Below are 19,826 nucleotides of genomic sequence, written 5' to 3'. Positions count from 1 at the left end.
TGCCATTGTTCATTTGACTAAACTAACGGCTAAGAATTCCGGATTCGCCATCCAGGCGCGTAGGGCGATATGGTTCAAATCCTGGTCAGCTGATGTGACTTCAAAGTCTATTCCTTTCAAGGGGCAGACCTTATTCGGGCCTGGTTTGAAAGAAATTATTGCTGACATTACTGGAGGTAAGGGTCATACCCTTCCTCAGGACAGGGCCAAATCAAAGGCCAAACAGTCTAATTTTCGTGCCTTTCGAAATTTCAAGGCAGGTGCAGCATCAACTTCCTCTGCTTCAAAACAAGAGGGAACTTTTGCTCAATCCAAGCAGGCCTGGAAACCTAACCAGTCCTGGAACAAGGGCAAGCAGGCCTGAAAGCCTGCTGCTGCCTTGAAGACAGCATGAAGGAGTGGCCCCCTATCCGACAACGGATCTAGTAGGGGGCAGACTCTCTCTCTTCGCCCAGGCGTGGGCAAGAGATGTTCAGGATCCCTGGGCGTTGGAGATCATATCTCAGGGATATCTTCTGGACTTCAAAGCTTCTCCTCCACAAGGGAGATTTCACCTTTCAAGATTATCTGCAAACCAGATAAAGAAAGAGGCATTCCTAAGCTGCGTACAAGATCTCCTTGTAATGGGAGTGTTCCATCCAGTTCCGCGGACGGAACAAGGACAGGGGTTTTATTCAGATCTGTTTGTGGTTCCCAAAAAAGAGCGAACCTTCAGACCAATTTTGGATTTAAAGATCCTAAACAAATTCCTCAGAGTTCCGTCATTCAAGATGGAAACTATTCGAACCATTTTACCCATGATCCAAGAGGGTCAGTACATGACCACAGTGGACTTAAAGGATGCCTACCTTCACATTCCGATTCACAAGAATCATCATCAGTTCCTGAGGTTTGCCTTTCTAGACAGGCATTACCAATTTGTAGCTCTTCCATTCGGGTTGGCTACAGCCCCAAGAATTTTTACAAAGGTTCTGGGCTCACTTCTGGCGGTCCTAAGACCGCGAGGCATAGCGGTGGCTCCTTACCTGGACGACATCCTGATACAGGCGTCAAGCTTTCAAATTGCCAAATCTCATACAGAGATAGTTCTGGCATTCTTGAGGTCGCATGGGTGGAAAGTGAACGAAGAAAAGAGTTCTCTATCTCCTCTCACAAGGGTTTCCTTCCTAGGGACTCTAATAAATTCTGTAGAAATGAAAATTTACCTGACGGAGTCCAGGTTATCAAAACTTCTAAATGCTTGCCGTGTTCTTCACTCTATTCCGCGCCCCACGGTGGCTCAGTGCATGGAAGTAATCGGCTTAATGGTAGCGGCGATGGACATAGTGCCATTCGCGCGCCTGCATCTCAGACCGCTGCAATTATGCATGCTCAGTCAGTGGAATGGGGATTACACAGATTTGTCCCCTCTACTAAATCTGGATCAGAAAACCAGAGATTCTCTTCTCTGGTGGTTATCTCGGGCCCATCTGTCCAAGGGTATGACCTTTTGCAGACCAGATTGGACAATTGTAACAACAGATGCCAGCCTTCTAGGTTGGGGTGCAGTCTGGAACTCCCTGAAGGCTCAGGGTTCATGGACTCAGGAGGAGAAACTCCTCCCAATAAATATTCTGGAGTTAAGAGCAATATTCAATGCTCTTCTGGCTTGGCCTCAGCTAGCAACACTGAGGTTCATCAGATTTCAGTCGGACAACATCACGACTGTGGCTTACATCAACCATCAAGGGGGAACCAGGAGTTCCCTAGCGATGTCAGAAGTCTCCAAGATAATTCGCTGGGCAGAGACTCACTCTTGCCACCTGTCAGCGATCCATATCCCAGGTGTAGAGAACTGGGAGGCGGATTTTCTAAGTCGTCAGACTTTTCATCCGGGGGAGTGGGAACTCCATCCGGAGGTGTTTGCTCAATTGGTTCTTCGTTGGGGCAAACCAGAACTGGATCTCATGGCGTCTCGCCAGAACGCCAAGCTTCCTTGTTACGGATCCAGGTCCAGGGACCCAGAAGCGGCACTGATAGATGCTCTAGCAGCGGCTTGGTTCTTCAACCTGACTTATGTGTTTCCGTTTCCTCTGCTCCCTCGTCTGATTGCCAAAATCAAACAGGAGAGAGCATCGGTGATATTGATAGCGCCTGCGTGGCCACGCAGGACCTGGTATGCAGACCTAGTGGACATGTCAACCTTTCCACCATGGACTCTGCCTCTGAGACAAGACCTTCTAATACAAGGTCCTTTCAATCATCCGAATCTACTTTCTCTGAGACTGACTGCATGGAGATTGAACGCTTGATTCTATCAAAGCGTGGCTTCTCCGAGTCAGTAATTGATACCTTTAATACAGGCACGAAAGCCTGTCACCAGGAAAATTTACCACAAGATATGGCGTAAATATCTTCATTGGTGTGAATCCAAGAATTACTCATGGAGTAGGGTTAGGATTCCTAGGATATTGTCCTTCCTCCAAGAGGGTTTGGACAAAGGACTATCAGCTAGTTCTTTAAAGGGACAGATTTCTGCTCTGTCTATTCTTTTACACAAGCGTCTGGCAGAAGTTCCAGACGTTCAGGCATTTTGTCAGGCTTTAGTTAGAATTAAGCCTGTGTTTTAACCTGTTGCTCCTCCATGGAGCTTAAACTTGGTTCTTAAAGTTCTTCAAGGGGTTCTGTTTGAACCCCTTCATTCTATTGATATCAAACTTCTATCATGGAAAGTTCTGTTTCTGATGGCTATTTCCTCGGCTCGAAGAGTCTCTGAGTTATCTGCCTTACATTGTGATTCTCCTTATCTGATCTTTAATTCAGATAAAGTTGTTCTGCGTACAAAACTTGGGTTTTTATCTAAGGTGGTTTCTAACAAGAATATCAATCAAGAGATTGTTGTTCCATCATTATGTCCTAATCCTTCTTCAAAGAAGGAACGTCTTTTGCATAATCTAGACGTAGTCCGTGCCTTGAAGTTTTACTTACAGGCTACTAAAGATTTTCGCCAAACATCTAACCTGTTTGTTGTTTACTCTGGACAGAGGAGAGGTCAAAAGGCCTTGGCAACCTCTCTTTCTTTTTGGCTTCGGAGTATAATCCGAAGCCAAAGAGGCCAGCAGCCTCCTGAAAGGATTACAGCTCATTCTACTAGAGCTGTGGCTTCCACCTGGGCCTTTAAAAATGAGGCCTCTGTTGAACAGATTTGCAAGGCTGCGACTTGGTCTTCGCTTCATACTTTTTCCAAATTTGATACTTTTGCTTCTTCGGAGGCTGTTTTTGGGAGAAAGGTTCTACAGGCAGTGGTTCCTTCCGTTAAAGTTCCTGCCTTGTCCCTCCCATCATTCGTGTACTTTAGCTTTGGTATTGGTATCCCACAAGTAATGGATGCTCCGTGGACTGGATACACTTAACAAGAGAAAACATAATTTATGCTTACCTGATAAATTTATTTCTCTTGTAGTGTATCCAGTCCATGGCCCGCCCTGTCCTTTTCAGGCAGGTATAAATTTTAATTAAACTACAGTCACCACTGCACCCTATGGTTTCTCCTCTCTCGGCTTGTTTTGGTCGAATGACTGGATATGGCAGTGAGGGGAGGAGCTATATAGCAGCTCTGCTGTGGGTGATCCTCTTGCAACTTCCTGTTGGGAAGGAGAATATCCCACAAGTAATGGATGATCCGTGGACTGGATACACTACAAGAGAAATAAATTTATCAGGTAAGCATAAATTATGTTTTTAAGAACAGAGGATGAGCAATCAGAAGCTTTGGATGATTTATCGGTTGTACCCTCACAACACTCTAAAGTGGCAGTGAGGGATGGTCTGTCCAAGGGAGAAATTTCTGACACAGGAAAAGTTTCTCAGCTGGCAGTTTCAGATTCCTTAGCGTTTTAATTTAAGCTGGAATACCTCCGCGTCCTGCTTAAGAAGGAGGTTTTAGCTACGCTGGATGATTGTGACCCCATGGTGGTCCCAGAAAAATTGTGTAAAATGGACAGGTTTTTAGAGGTCCCTGTATACACTGATGCGTTTCCGATCCCGAAGAGGGTGGCGGATATTGTGACTAGGGAGTGGCAGAGACCAGGTGTACCTTTTGTTCCCCCTCCTATTTTCAAGAAAATGTTCCCCATAAATGACCCCAGGCGGGATGCGTGGCAGACGGTCCCTAAGGTAGAGGGAGCAGTTTCAACACTTGCTAAGCGTACAACTATACCAATAGAAGACAGTTGTGCTTTTAAAGATCCTATGGATAAAAAATTGGAAGGTTTGCTGAAGAAAATGTTTGTTCAGCAAGGTTTCCTTCTTCAGCCAATTGCCTGCATTATTCCTGTAACTACTGCAGCGGCTTTTTGGTTTGAGGCGCTGGAGGAGTCGCTCCAGAGGGAGACTTCATATGACAAAGTCATGGATAGAATTCATGTTTTAAAGCTGGCAAATTCTTTTATCACAGATGCCGCTTTCCAATTAGCTAAGTTAGCGGCGAAAAATTCTGGTTTTGCCATTATGGCGCGGAGAGCGCTTTGGCTCAAATCATGGTCGGCTGACTTGTCGTCCAAAACAAAATTACTAAATATTCCTTTCAAGGGAAATACCCTTTTTGGTCCTGAGTTGAAAGAAATTATCGCTGATATCACTGGGGGGGAAGGGCCATGCCCTCCCGCAGGATAGACCGTTTAAGGCCAAAAACAAGGCTAATTTTCGCTCCTTTCGCAACTTCAGGAGCGGACCTGCTTCAACCTCTGCTGCTGCAAAGCAAGAGGGTAACGCTTCACAGCCCAAAGCAACCTGGAAACCCTTGCAGGGCTGGAATAAGGGTAAACAGGCCAAGAAGCCTGCACCTGCTACCAAGACAGGATGAAGGGGTAGCCCCCGATCCGGGACCGGATCTAGTAGGGGGCAGATTGTCTCTCTTTGCTCAGGCTTGGGCGAGAGATGTTCCAGATCCCTGGGCATTAGAAATTGTGGCTCAGGGGTATCTTCTAGAATTCAAGGACTCTTCCCCCAAGGGTAAGGTTCCACATTTCTCGTTTGTCTTCAGACCAGACAAAGAAACAGGCGTTCTTACGCTGTGTAGAAGATCTTCTAAAGATGGGAGTGATTCACCCAGTTCCAATTGCAGAACAAGGACTGGGATTTTACTCAAACCTGTTTGTAGTTCCCAAAAAGGAGGGAACTTTCAGGCCAATCCTGGATCTAAAATTCTAAACAAATTCCTCAGAGTTCCATCTTTCAAAATGGAAACCATTCGGACAATCTTGCCGATGATCCAGGAAGGTCAATATATGACTACCGTGGATCTAAAGGATGCGTACCTACATATTCCTATCCACAAAGATCATCATTAGATCCTAAGGTTCGCCTTTCTGGACATTCATTACCAGTTTGTGGCCCTGCCTTTTGGGTTGGCCACCGCTCCCAGAATTTTCACAAAGGTGCTAGGGTCCCTTCTAGCGGTTCTAAGACCGCGGGGCATCGCAGTAGCTCTTTATCTAGACGACATCTTAATTCAGGTGTCGTCTTTCCACAGAGCCAAGGCTCATACGGACATTGTTCTGGCCTTTCTAAGGTCTCACGGGTGGAAGGTGAACGTCGAAAAAAGTTCTCTGTCCCCGCTCACAAGGGTTCCCTTCCTGGGAACACTAATAGACTCGGTAGAAATGAAAATCTTTCTGACAGAGGTCAGGAATTCAAAACTTTTGAATACTTGCCGAGTTCTTCATTCCATTCCTCGGCCTTCTGTCGCTCAGTGCATGGAGGTTATTGGTTTAATGGTTGCGGCAATGGACGTAGTCCCTTTTGCCCGAATTCATCTAAGACCACTGCAACTGTGCATGCTCAAGCAGTGGAATGGGGATTATGCAGATTTGTCTCCTCAAATACAAATGGACCAGAAAACCAGAGACTCTCTTCTCTGGTGGTTGTCTCAGGATCACCTGTCTCAGGGAATGAGTTTCCGCAGACCGGAGTGGATCATTGTCACGACCGATGCCAGTCTGTTAGACTGGCGTGCGGTCTGGGACTCCCTGAAAGCTCAGGGTCTATGGTCTCGGGAAGAATCTCTTCTCCCGATAAACATTTTGGAACTGAGAGCGATATTCAATACGCTCCAGGCATGGCCTCAATTAGCGGAGGCCAAATTCATCAGATTTCAGTCGGACAACATCACGACTGTAGCGTACAATCATCAGGGAGGAACAAGGAGTTCCCTAGCGATGAAGGAAGTAACCAAGATCATCAAATGGGCGGAGGATCACTCCTGCCATCTATCTGCAATTCACATCCCAGGAGTAGACAACTGGGAGGCGGATTTTCTGAGTCGTCAGACTTTCCATCCGGGGGAGTGGGAACTCCACCCGGAGGTTTTTGCTCAGCTGACCCAGCTATGGGGCATTCCAGAATTGGATCTGATGGCGTCCCGTCAGAACACCAAACTTCCCCTTTACGGATCCAGATCCAGGGATCCCAAGGCGGCATTGATAGATGCTTTAGTAGCGCCTTGGTCATTCAGTCTAGCTTATGTCTTTCCACTGTTTCCCCTTCTCCCTCAGCTGGTAGCCAGAATCAAACAGGAGAAGGCCTCTGTAATTCTGATAGCGCCTGCGTGGCCACGCAGGATTTGTTATGCAGACCAAGTGGACATGTCATCGACTCCACCATGGAAACTGCCTTCGAGGCAGGATCTTCTAATTCAAGGTCCATTCAAGCATCCAAATCTAGTTTCTCTGCAACTGACTGCTTGGAGATTGAACGCTTAATTCTAGCTAAGCGTGGTTTCTCGGAATCAGTTATAGATACTCTGATCCAGGCCAGAAAGCCTGTCACCAGGAAAATTTACCATAAGATATGGCGGAAATATCTTTGTTGGTGCGAATCCAAGGGTTACTCGTGGAGTAAGGTTAGGATTCCAAGGATATTGTCTTTTCTCCAAGAAGGATTGTAGAAAGGTTTGTCAGCTAGTTCCTTAAAGTAACAGATATCTGCTCTGTCTATCCTGTTACACAAGCGTCTGGCAGCTGTACCAGATGTTCAGGCGTTTGCACAGGCCCTAGTTAGAATCAAGCCTGTCTACAAACCTGTGGCTCCTCCATGGAGTCTAAATTTAGTTCTTTCAGTTCTTCAAGGGGTTCCGTTTGAACCTTTGCATTCCATAGATATTAAGTTATTATCTTGGAAAGTTTTGTTTTTGGTAGCTATTTCTTCTGCTTGAAGAGTTTCTGAATTGTCTGCTTTGCAGTGTAATTCACCCTATCTGGTGTTCCATGCAGATAAGGTTGTTTTGCGTACCAAACCTGGTTTCCTTCCAAAAGTGGTTTCTAATAAGAATATTAACCAGGAAATTATTGTTCCTTCTCTGTGCCCTAATCCAGTTTCTAAGAAGGAACGACTGTTACACAATCTTGATGTGGTTCGTGCTTTAAAATTCTATTTAAAGGCAACTAAAGATTTCAGACAAACCTCATCTTTGTTTGTTGTCTATTCTGGTAAGAGGAGAGGTCAGAAAGCGACTGCTACCTCTCTTTCCTTCTGGCTGAAAAGCATCATCCGATTGGCTTATGAGACTGCTGGACAGCAGCCTCCTGAACGAATTACAGCACATTCCACTAGAGCTGTGGCTTCCACATGGGCTTTCAAGAATGAGGCTTCTGTTGAACAGATTTGTAAGGCATTTGTTCACTGCATACATTTGCCAAATTTTACAAATTCGATACTTTTTTTGGGAGAAAGGTTTTGCAAGCAGTGGTGCCTTCCGTTTAGGTTACCTGACTTGTTCCCTCCCTTCCTCCGTGTCCTAAAGCTTTGGTATTGGTATCCCACAAGTAAGGATGAATCCGTGGACTGGATACATCATGTAAGAGAAAACAGAATTTATGCTTACCTGATAAATTACTTTCTCTTACGGTGTATCCTGCCCTGGCAATTAAGTCAGGTTCAAATTTAATTTTGTAAAACTACAGTCACCACTGCACCCTATGGTTTCTCCTTTTTCTCCTAACCGTCGGTCAAATGACTGGGGGGCGGAGCCTGAGGGGAGCTATATGGACAGCTCTGCTGTGTGCTCTCTTTGCCACTTCCTGTAGGGATTGAGAATATCCCACAAGTAAGGATGAATCCGTGGACTGGATACACCGTAAGAGAAAGTAATTTATCAGGTAAGCATAAATTCTGTTTTTGGGTTTCATGTCCCTTTAATGAGGCTGAGGACTACCCAGAATGCCACTTGACCAGAGGGGTAGTCCAGTTAACTGTTCATGCAATCTGCTATCTGTTGTCGTGGAAAGTGCAAGGGATGAGAGCACAATAGTTTTATTTTGCCAGCTTTCTCATAGTTGTATGCCATGGCATGTCATTGTCAAAGATAGGTGATATGATAAATTACTATTCCTAAAGTTTTGAAAAGCACAGAATGTTGCAAATGCACACATTTGAGACCCCAAGTTCCCACAATGCTCTGGTTCAGAGCTGTAGTGCTGCTCCCTAGAAGAGTCCCTCCAATACGGTTTACCACAGCCACCACCTCCTGGCACCTGTACACTGTGATCACCATTTTGTGTTGCTATACAGTGTGGGATGCAGCAAAGGGGAGAGTGCAGTGGGGAGAATGTATTACTGTGTAACGAGAAATAGAACTGGTGTTGCTTTTATTTGAGGTATGTATGTATGTGTGGCTATTCTTTCATACATATGATACAAAATATTTTGTAATATGCACATGAATGTATTTCAGTTTTGAATAGAAGCATTATTACAATGTACAATTTACCGCTGCGGAATCTGTTGGCGCTCTACAAATTACCGATAATAATAATAATAATAATGTACATAAATTAGCAAAAAAGTGTTTTGTAAACGTTATTGCTGTTTCAGTAATAGGTTTTTCTGTGCATGGAGCATATTTACATATGCCCTATACACCAGAGCTGACAGCGGACAGGAGCGGACATTTGTGGGATTCAGTATTGTACAAGAGCGCTATTTTGCGCTCTTGTGCAACCCCGTCCCCTGCTCACGCACAGCCAATCACGCATGGGCAGGAGCTGTCAATTTATCTGGTCGGACGAGACCAAGGAGATTGAAAATTTAAATTTAAGAGGTGGAGAAGCCTTAGGGAAGCAGCTGTTTGATGACTGCTATTTGAAAAATACTGACCGCAGATTCTCTTGTAAGAACCTGCAGTCCTAGCGAGGCGAAGGGCTTGATAATCGAGCCCAATGTGGTGTTCAGATTGAGCCATTTTTGACACAGTGTATGCTCTGTTTTAATAAAGAAGTATGGGGCATAGCAAACCTGTCTCTGAAATATTTACTTGAAGCATTTTTGTTCATAACTGTTCTATTCTTTTCTACTACTCAAAATTTTAAATACATTCTTGTGCATTTATTTCTCCAACATTGGTGTGTCCGGTCCACAGCGTCATCCATAACTTGTGGGAATATTCTCTTCCCCAACAGGAAATGGCAAAGAGCACAGCAAAAGCTGTCCATATAGTCCCTCCCAGGCCGCCCCCCCAGTCATTCTCTTTGCCGCTCTGAACAAGTAGCATCTCCACGGAGATGGTGAAGAGTATGTGGTGTTTAGTTGTAGTTTTTTATTCTTCTATCAAGAGTTTGTTATTTTAAAATAGTGCTGGTATGTACTATTTACTCTGAAACAGAAAGAGATGAAGAGTTCTGTTTATAAGAGGAGGATGATTTTAGCAGCAGTAACTAAAATCGATTGCTGTTCCCACACAGGACTGTTGAGCTGAGAGAACTTCAGTTGGGGGGAACAGTTTGCAGACTTTTCTGCTTAAGGTATGACTAGCCATTTTTCTAACAAGACTGTGTAATGCTGGAAGGCTGTCATTTTCCCCCTCATGGGGACCGGTAAGCCATTTTCTTAGTCTCAAATAGAGTAAAGGGCTTATTATGGGCTATAAACTGGTAGACACTTTTATGGGCTAAATCGATTGCTTTATTTAGGTATTATATACAGTTTGAAGTTGAATTTCACACTTTTATAACTTTGGGGAACGTTTTTTACGCCAGGTACTTGTTTAGACACCTTCCCAGTCAGGAAGGGCCTTTCTCTGCAGTAGGCAGAGCCTCATTTTCACGCCATTACTGCGCAGTTACTTTTGAGAGCAGTACATGCAGCTGCATGTGTGTGGGTCTGGAATTCACTGAAAAGGTTCCTAGAAGGCTTCATTTGGTATCGTATACCCCCTTGGGATTGGTGAAGTCGCAGCAAAGGCTGGGGCTGGGACTGTAAGGGGGTTAAAACTGTAAACGGATCCAGTTTTCACATTTTAAGGGTTAACAGCCTGAAATTTGGGGTGCAATGCTTTGAATGCTTTAAGACACTGTGGTGAAAACTTCCTTCATAGTTTTTCACATATTCAGTAATAAAGTGTGCACTGTTTAACATTTAAAGAGACAGTAACGGTTTTGTTTTAAAACGGTTTTTTTTGTGCTTTATTAACCAGTTTAAGCCTGTTTAACATGTCTGTGCCTTCAGATAGATCATGTTCTGTATGTATGGAGGCCAATGTGATTCCCCCTTCTAATATGTGTGATAATTGTGCCATAGCGTCCAAACAAAGTAAGGACAGTACTGTCACAGATAATAAAGTTGCCCAAGATGATTCCTCAGATGAAGGAAGTAGACATAGTTCTACATCATCTCCTTCTGTGTCTACACCAGTTTTGCACACGCAGGAGACCCCTAGTACTTCTAGCGCGCCAATGCTTGTTACTATGCAACAATTGACGGCAGTAATGGGTAACTCCATAGCAAATATTTTATCCAAAATGCCAGCATTTCAGAGAAAGCGCGATTGCTCTGTTTTAAACACTGTAGAGCAGAAGCAGGGCTGGACTGGAAATAAAAAGCAGCCCTGGAAAAATATGAAGACCAGCCCTATTTACCATTGAGTCGGTAGAATGCACATGCCCCATTTTTGTCAAAGGGGATTACTGGGACACTCCTCCAGTATTTTTTTCAGAATTAAATTATATTACTTAGTATTAAATAAAAATGTCAGATTGATGTTATATAGCAACCCTACAACCAAATTGCATCCATTAATCACCCCTTTAAATTGTAGCTTTCCAGCCCAAGCTACTGCAGCCCACCGGGAAATCTCCTGGTAGGCCAATCCAGTCCTGAGCAGGAGTGCGCTGATGATAATCTTTCTGTCATACCCTCACACCAATCTGAAGTGGCAATGAGGGAGGTTTTGTCAGATGGGGAAATTTCTGATACAGGAAGAATTTCTCAGCAGGCAGAACCTGATGTTGTGACATTTAAATTTAAATTAGAGCATCTCCGCGCATTGCTTAAAGAGGTGCTATCTACTTTGGATGATTGTGACAATCTGGTCATCCCAGAAAAATTGTGCAAGATGGACAAGTTCCTAGAGGTCCCGGTGCACCCTGACGCTTTTCTAATACTCAAGCGGTTGGCGGACATAGTGAATAAGGAGTGGGAGAAGCCAGGCATACCTTTTGTCCCTCCTCCTATATTTAAGAAATTATTCCCTATGGTCGACCCCAGAAAGGACTTATGGCAAACAGTCCCTAAGGTCGAGGGGGCGGTTTCTACACTAGCCAAACGCACGACCATTCCTATTGAGGACAATTGTGCTTTCAAAGATCCTATGGATAAAAAATTGGAGGGTTTGCTTAAAAAGATTTTTGTACAGCAAGGTTACCTCCTTCAACCTATTTCGTGTATTATTCCTGTCACTACAGCAGCGTGGTTCTGGTTCGAAGAACTAGAAAAATCGCTCAGTAGGGAAACTCCGTATGAGGAAGTTATGGACAGAATTAACGCACTTAAGTTAGCTAATTCCTTTATTTTAGATGGCGCTTTGCAGCTAGCAAGATTAGCGGCGAAAAATTCAGGGTTTGCAATTGTGGCGCGCAGAGCGCTCTGGCTAAAGTCTTTGTCGGCGGATGTATCTTCCAAGACAAAATTACTTAATATCCCTTTCAAAGGTAAGACCCTTTTTGGGCCAGAATTGAAAGAAATTATTTCAGACATCACTGGGGGTAAGGGCCATGCCCTCCCACAAGATAGGCCTTTCAAGGCTAAGAATAAGTCCAATTTTCGTTCCTTTCGCAATTTCAGGAATGGACCGGCTTCCAACTCTGCAGCCTCTAGACAAGAGGGTAACGTTTCCCAGACTAAACCAGCTTGGAAACCGATGCAAGGCTGGAACAAGGGGTAAACAGGCCAAGAAGCCTGCTGCTGCTACCAAAACAGCATGAAGGGGTAGCCCCCGATCCGGGACCGGATCTAGTAGGGGGCAGACTCTCTCTCTCTTTGCTCAGGCTTGGGCAAGTGATGTTCAGGATCCCTGGGGACTAGAAATAGTCTCTCAGGGTTATCTTCTAGAATTCAAGGAACTACCCCCAAGGGGAAGGTTCCACATGTCTCACTTATCTTCAAACCAAATAAAGAGACAGGCATTCTTACATTGTGTAGAAGACCTGTTAAAGATGGGAGTGATACACCCAGTTCCAAATGTGGAACAAGGTCAGGGGTTTTACTCAAATCTGTTTGTAGTTCCCAAAAAAGAGGGAACTTTCAGACCAATTCTGGATTTAAAGATTCTAAGCAAATTTCTCAGAGTTCCATCGTTCAAAATGGAAACTATTCGAACGATTTTACCTACAATCCAGGAGGGTCAATTTATGACTACTGTGGATTTAAAGGATGCGTACCTATATATTCCTATCCACAAAGATCATTTTCATTTCCTAAGGTTCGCCTTTCTGGACAAGCATTACCAGTTCGTGGCTCTTCCATTCGGGCTAGCCACTGCTCCAAGGATTTTCACAAAGGTGCTCGGGTCCCTTCTAGCGGTTCTAAGACCAAGGGGTATTGCAGTAGCACCTTACCTGGACGACATCCTAATCCAAGCATCGTCCCTTTCCAAAGCAAAGGCTCATACAGACATTGTTCTAGCCTTTCTCAGATCTCACGGGTGGAAGGTGAACGTAGAAAGGAGTTCCCTGTCTCCGTCGACAAGAGTTCCCTTCTTGGGAACAATAATAGATTCTTTAGAAATGAAGATTTTCCTGACAGATGTCAGAAAGTCAAAGCTTCTAAACGCTTGTCAAGTTCTTCACTCTATTCTGCAGCCTTCCATAGCTCAGTGCATTGAAGTAGTAGGGTTGATGGTTGCAGCAATGGACATAGTTCCTTTTGCTCGAATTCATCTAAGACCATTACAACTGTGCATGCTCAAGCAGTGGAATGGGGACTATACAGACTTGTCTCCAAGGATTCAAGTAGACCAGATGACCAGAGACTCACTCCGTTGGTGGCTGACCCAGGATCACCTGTCCCAGGGAATGAGCTTCCGCAGACCAGAGTGGGTCATCGTCACGACAGACGCCAGTCTATTAGGCTGGGGCGCAGTCTGGAATTCCCTGAAAGCTCAGGGTCTATGGTCTCGGGAAGAGTCTCTTCTCCTGATAAACATTCTGGAACTGAGAGCGATATTCAATGCTCTCCGGGCTTGGCCTCAACTAGCGAAGGCCAGATTCATAAGATTCCAATCAGACAACATGACGACTGTTGCTTACATCAACCATCAGGGGGGAACAAGGAGTTCCCTGGCGATGAGAGAGGTGTCCAAAATCATCAAATGGGCGGAGGATCACTCCTGCCATCTATCTGCGATCCACATCCCAGGTGTAGACAACTGGGAGGCGGATTATCTGAGTCGTGGGAACTCCACCCGAAGGTCTTTGCCCAGTTAACTCAACTATGGGGCATTCCAGACATGGATCTGTTGGCGTCTCGTCAGAACTTCAAGGTTCCTTGCTACGGGTCCAGATCCAGGGATCCCAAGGCGACTCTAGTGGATGCCTTGGTCCTTCTACCTAGCTTATGCGTTTCCACTGTTCCCTCTCCTTCCCAGGCTGGTAGCCAGGATCAAACAGGAGAAGGCCTCGGTGATTCTTATAGCTCCTGCGTGGCCACGCAGGACTTGGTATGCAGACCTGGTGAATATGTCATCGGCTCCACCATGGAAGCTACCTTTGAGACAGGATCTTCTAGTGCAAGGTCCATTCGAACATCCAAATCTAATTTCTCTCCAGCTGACTGCTTGGAAATTGAACGCTTGATTTTATCCAAGCACGGGTTTTCGGATTCAGTGATACTTTGGTCCAAGCCAGAAAACCCGTGACTAGAAAGATTTACCATAAAATATGGAAAAGATATATCTGTTGGTGTGAATCCAAGGGATTCTCATGGAGTAAGATTAAAATTCCCAGGATCCTCTCCTTTCTCCAAGAAGGTTTGGATAAGGGATTGTCAGCGAGTTCTCTAAAGGGACAGATTTCTGCTCTGTCTTGTTACACAAACGACTGGCAGCTGTGCCAGATGTTCAAGCTTTTGTACAGGCTTTGGTCAGGATCAAGCCTGTTTACAGACCTTTGACTCCTCCCTGGAGTCTAAATTTAGTTCTTTCAGTTCTTCAAGGGGTTCCGTTTGAACCCTTACATTCCATAGATATCAAGTTATTATCTTGGAAAGTTCTGTTTTTGGTTGCTATTTCTTCTGCTAGAAGAGTTTCTGAATGATCTGCTTTGCAGTGTGACCCACCCTATCTGGTGTTCCATTCAGATAAGGTTGTTTTGCGAACCAAGCCTGGTTTTCTTCCAAAAGTTGTTTCCAACAAGAATATTAACCAGGAAATAGTTGTTCCTTCTCTGTGTCCAAAACCAGTTTCAAAGAAGGAACGTTTGTTACACAATTTAGATGTAGTCCGTGCTTTGAAGTTCTATTTAGAAGCAACAAAGGATTTTAGACAAACCTCATCTTTGTTTGTTGTTTACTCTGGTAAGAGGAGAGGACAAAAAGCTACTGCTACCTCTCTTTCTGGCTGAAAAGCATTATCCGATTGGCTTATGAGACTGCCGGACGGCAGCCTCCTGAAAGAATCACAGCTCACTCTACTAGGGCTGTGGCTTCCACATGGGCCTTCAAGAACGAGGTTTCTGTTGATCAGATATGTAAGGCAGCGACTTGGTCTTCTCTGCACCCTTTTGCCAAATTCTACAAATTTGATACTTTTGCTTCTTCGGAGGCTGTTTTTTGGGAGAAAGGTTTTGCAAGCCGTGGTGCCTTCTGTTTAGGTAACCTGATTGGCTCCCTCCCTTCATCCGTGTCCTAAAGCTTTGGTATTGGTTCCCACAAGTTATGGATGACGCCGTGGACCGGACACACCAATGTTGGAGAAAACAGAATTTATGCTTACCTGATAAATTACTTTCTCCAACGGTGTGTCCGGTCCACGGCCCGCCCTGGTTTTTTAATAAGATTTGAAAAATGTCTTTCTTTATATACTACAGTCACCACGGCACCCTATAGTTTCTCCTTTTTTCTCCTATCCGTCGGTCGAATGACTGGGGGGCGGAGCCTGGGAGGGACTATATGGACAGCTTTTGCTGTGCTCTTTGCCATTTCCTGTTGGGGAGGAGAATATTCCCACAAGTTATGGATGACGCCGTGGACCGGACACACCGTTGGAGAAAGTAATTTATCAGGTAAGCATAAATTCTGTTTTTACTTTTATATCCCTTTAAATTAATATGTGGCAGTGTTTTATTTATTTTTTCTTGCTAACAGGCTAATTTTGGCAAGATGCTGTGTTATTTTTTTTCTTATTTTTTTTCAATATTCTTTTGTTCTTTAATATTTCACTAGGAGAGTTATCAAACATAATTAAAGTATTATAAAAGTAAAAAATTACTGGTCCTTTTTTTAAAAGGGCCTTTTGCGGGGCATTGCCCCAAAGAAATCGGCTCTTTTATCTGTAAAAAAAAAATAAAAAAAAAATACAAACAACCCCCAACAGTAAAACCCACCACCCACACAACCAAAACCCCAAATAAAAACCTATCTAAATAAACCTAAGCTAACCATTGCCCTGAAAAGGGCATTTTTCGAAGACTGGACATCCATCCTCATCCAGGGGGCAGAAGTCTTCATCCAAGCCGGCAGAAGTCCTCATCGAAGCGGGCAGAAGTCTTCATCCAGACAGCATCTTCTATCTTCATCCATCCGGCGCGGAGCGGGTTCATCTTTAAGAGGTCCAGCGCGGAGCATCCCCTTCTTCCGATGGTCAACGAAGAATGAAGTTTCCCTTTAAGGTACGTCATCCAAAATGGCGTCCCTTACGTTCCGATTGGCTGATAGAATTCTATCAGCCAATAGGAATTAAAGGGTAAAAAATCCTATTGGGTGTTGCAATCAGCCAATAGGATTGAGCTTTCATCCTATTGGCTGATCCAATCTGATCAAATAGAATGCAAGCTTAATACTATTGGCTGATTGGATCTTGTCATTTTAGGCTGTACCGCTCACTTTTTGGCCTCACAGCAAAACTTGTAACACTGGCGCTATCGAAGTCCCATTGAAAAAGGACTGCGGTACTGACGTTGCGTGACGGCCAAAAAAGTGTGCGCTACAGCTATTCTCGCAAGAATTGTAATAGCAGCGTTAGTGAAAAAGCATCGTTATGGGCCATAACGATGCTTTTTCACTCATAACGCCAAACTCATAATCTAGCTGTGTGTGTTTTATTGAGAACTTAGACTCGTTTTATAGCGTTTTTCGGAAATGCGTTTTTCACCCACTTCTTTGACTGACAGGGGGCGGATCTTCCTGAAAGCTGTCTAAGGGCCGCCAATATGGAAAATGTTGTTCCTTTTGTTCTAACCAGGGACAGTCTAAGAAGCCCTCCTCTGATAACAAGTCGGCATGAAGCGACAGCCCCTAAACTGGGACCGAATCATGTAGGGGGCAGACTGTCCTTTTTTTGGTTTCGGGACGTTCAGGACCTCTGGGTCTTGGAAGTGGTCTCCCAGGGGTACAGAATAGGGTTCAGTTCTCGCCCGCCAAGAGGCCAATTTCTTTTGTCAAGGCTCTCTTCAAATCTGGTAAAAAGGGCTGCCTCTTTGAATTGCGTGGAACACCTCTCCTCCATTGGAGTGATTGTCCCAATAACCCCCTTAGAACGGGGTCTGGAATTTTATTCAAACCTATTTGTGGTCACTAAGAAACAGGGAACTTTACGACCCATTCTGGACCTAAAGTGTCTCAACAAGTACCTGAAGGTACCGTCCTTCAAGATGGAGACTATCTGCTCCATCCTTCCGTTGGTTCAGGAGGGTCAATTCATGACCACTATCGACATAAAGGATGCATACCTTCATGTACTGATCCACAGAGATCATTTTCAGTTCCTTTGTTATGCCTTTCTGGACAATCATTTCCAGTTTGTAGCCTTGTCCTTTGGTCTTGCTACAGCTCTAAGGATTTTCACGAAGGTCCTAGGGGCTCTTCCAGTGGTGGCCAGAATGCGAGGAATCGCGGTGGTACCTTACCTGGACGATATATTGGTTCAAGCTCGATCTTTGTTGTTAGCAAAATATCACACAGACTCCCTTCTGTGTCTCCTTTGAGACCACGGGTGGAAGATAAAGCTGAGCAAGATCTCGCTGATTCCCAACACCAGGGTATGTGTTTTCTGGCAACCATTATTATCTCTTCTGTGATGCAGATATTGATGATTGATCAGCGTCCAGCCAAGCTTCTATCTGCCTGCCAATCTCTACAGTCCAATGCTTGTCCACCAGCGGCTCAATGCATGGAGGTGGTGGCTCTCATGGTGGCTACCATGGATATTATTCCATTTGCTCGCTTCCATCTGCGACCTTTACAACTATGGATGCTCACGCAATGGAACGGTGACCATTCCGATCTATCTCAAACGATCCTCCTGGACAACCAGACGAGAGATTCTCTCTCTTGGTGGCTCTGCCTGGTTGCTGGAATCCTCCTCCATTCCAATCAATATTCTGCAATTGAGAGCCTTTTTCAATACTCTGATGGTGTGGCCTCAACTTCGTTCTGACTGTTTTATCAGATTCCAGTTGGACAAAATAACTTTGGTTGCCTATATCAATTATCGGGGGGCGGGGGGGGCGAACGAGGAGTTCCTACAGTAGGAAGAATTTCACAATTGTCACATATCAGCCATTTACATCCCGGGGTTTAACAATTGGTAAGCAGACTTCCTGAGCAGACAGAACTTCCACCCCGGGGAGTGGTCTCTTCACCCCGAGGTTTTCTGAGATAACTCTCAGGTGGAGTGTTCCCAAGATAGACCTCATGGCATCTTGTCTCAATACCAAACTGCCCAGATATGGGTTGAGATCAAAAGATCCTCAGGCAGTGTTGTTGGATGTGTTAGGGGCTCCATGGAGGTTCAAACTTATATATCTGTTTCCTCTGTTTGCTCTCCTCCCCCGAGTGATCGCCTGCATTAAACAGGAGCAGGCCTCTGTGATTCTAATTGTTCCAGGGCGGTATTTCTAAAAGGGTCATTGATACCTTTTAATTCAGGCTCGTAAGCTGATTACTCGTCGTATTTACCACAAGGTATGGCGTACCTATATTGCTTAGTGTGAGGAACGTGGTTTTCCTTGGCACAAGTTGATAGTTCCTCAGATTCTTTTGTTTCTCCAAGATGGTCTGGAGAAAGGGTTGTCAACCAGTTCTATCAAGGGTCAGATCTCTGCCCTTTCGGTGTTATTGCATAAGAAATTAGCTAATCTTTTTGATGTTCAGTCTTTTGTTCAGGCCCTGGTTAGAATCACGCCTGTGTTTAAAACAGTTGTTCCTACTTTGAGCATTAATCTTTCTTCGTGTTCAACATGCTCCGTTTGAGCCTATGCATTCTGTTGACATTAAACTTCTGTCTTGGAAAGTTTTGTTTTTATTGGCTATTTCTTCTGCTCGCAGAGTTTCAGAGTTATATGTTTTACAGTGTGATCCCCTTTATCTTGTTTTCCATGTGGATAAGGCTGTTTTACATACCAAGTTCGGTTTTCTACCTAAAGTTGTTTCTACCCACAATATCAATCTGGAGATTGTAGTTCTTTCTTTTTGCCCTAATCATTCCTCTCAGAAGGAGCGTCTGTTGCACAGTCTAGATGTAGTGTGTGCTTTAAAATTCTATCTTCATGCTACCAAGGATTTTAGACAATCTTCTTCCTGGTTTGTTTTGTATGCCGGTAAGCGCAAGGGTCAGAAGGCCGCTGCGACTATTCTTTCTTTTTGGTTGAGGAGGTAGCTGGTCAACAGCGACCCGAGAGGATTACGGCTCATTCTACCCGTGCAGTGTCCTCTTCTTGGGCTTTTAAGAATGAAGCTTCTATGGAACAAATCTGTAAGGCGGCTACCTGGTCCTCTTTGCATACCTTTTCAAAGTTTTACAAGTTTGATGTTTTTGCCTCAGCTGAGGCTTCTTTTGAGAGAAAAATGCTTCAAGCAGTGGTGCCTTCAGATTAGGTCCGCCTGCCTTATTTTCCCTTCCTGTTCTTTCTGCGCCCTCTCAAGCTTGGGTATTGGATTCCCAACAGTAATGAATGAATTTGTGGACTCTCCCTGCCATTGGAAAGAAAACAAAATGTATGCTTATCTATCTGATAAATTCTCATCTTTCTTGACAGGGAGTGTCCACGAACCCGCCCTGTTGTTTTTAATGTGGCGTTTTTCCTTCCCTTCATGCACCTCTATACTGCTGGTGTTTCTCCTACTTTTCCTTATTTCCCCGGCTGAATGACTGGGGTGGGGGGGAGTATGGGAAGTGGGAGGGACACTTATAGCTTTGGCTGGGGTGTCTTTGCCTCCTCCTGGTGGCCAGGTATTGTATTCCCAGCAGTAATGAATTAATCCGTGGACTCTCCCTGCCAGGAAACAAAATAATTTATCATGTAAGCATAATTTTTAGTTTTTTAGAGATGCAAAACATCTGAGTGGCATTTTACAGCTTGTTA

The 19,826-nt window shown here is 44.5% G+C and overlaps 1 protein-coding gene across 1 annotated transcript in view; it reads left to right on the top strand.

The window, feature by feature from the left end:
* Positions 1-19,826, top strand: part of ADCY7 (adenylate cyclase 7) — a 722,067-nt gene that overhangs the window by 59,469 nt on the left and 642,772 nt on the right. The gene's annotated exons all lie outside the window — the stretch shown is intronic.

The sequence above is a fragment of the Bombina bombina genome, chromosome 1, assembly GCF_027579735.1.
Source record: "Bombina bombina isolate aBomBom1 chromosome 1, aBomBom1.pri, whole genome shotgun sequence".
Taxonomy (NCBI): Eukaryota; Metazoa; Chordata; class Amphibia; order Anura; family Bombinatoridae; genus Bombina; species Bombina bombina.
This window is presented reverse-complemented; position numbering and strand designations above follow the sequence as displayed.